We start from the raw sequence: 498 nt of genomic DNA, 5'->3' as shown, positions 1-498 counted from the left end.
GACCTCAAAACAACAACACAAAACAAACAAACGATGTTCTTCCGATGTAACGAGAAATAAAAACTTTCCTCACTCCACTAATTTGCAAGATAATATCAATATGAAGCAAGGGTTAATTACCTAAAACCAATTAGCTCTTTCGGGCAAAAAGGAAATGTCAACGTCAAGATCTTACCTTTTCTTATTAACTATCATTTCTTCTTTTCCCTTAAGAGCTAAAGTAAAAACACTTTCATCATCAACATTCTAATTATCATTCTTATATTTCATGTTTTTTGCCCAGATCAATATCAATGCTCTGTCTCGTTAGCGTCAGTATATATCTATGTTTTCTCTTTGAAAATGTCAAATAAAAAGTAGAAAACACTATAAAATATTACACAGTCCAGTTTCAAAACATTCGTAGTCGTATTTCGGCCGCTAGAGGGCTACGGATGCAAATAATATCATCCAGCAGGTAAAACCCATCAAGTTTTTGCAAGATATATTTTCATTTTA

The sequence above is a fragment of the Penaeus monodon genome, chromosome 34, assembly GCF_015228065.2.
Source record: "Penaeus monodon isolate SGIC_2016 chromosome 34, NSTDA_Pmon_1, whole genome shotgun sequence".
Classification (NCBI taxonomy): Eukaryota; Metazoa; Arthropoda; class Malacostraca; order Decapoda; family Penaeidae; genus Penaeus; species Penaeus monodon.
This window is presented reverse-complemented; position numbering follows the sequence as displayed.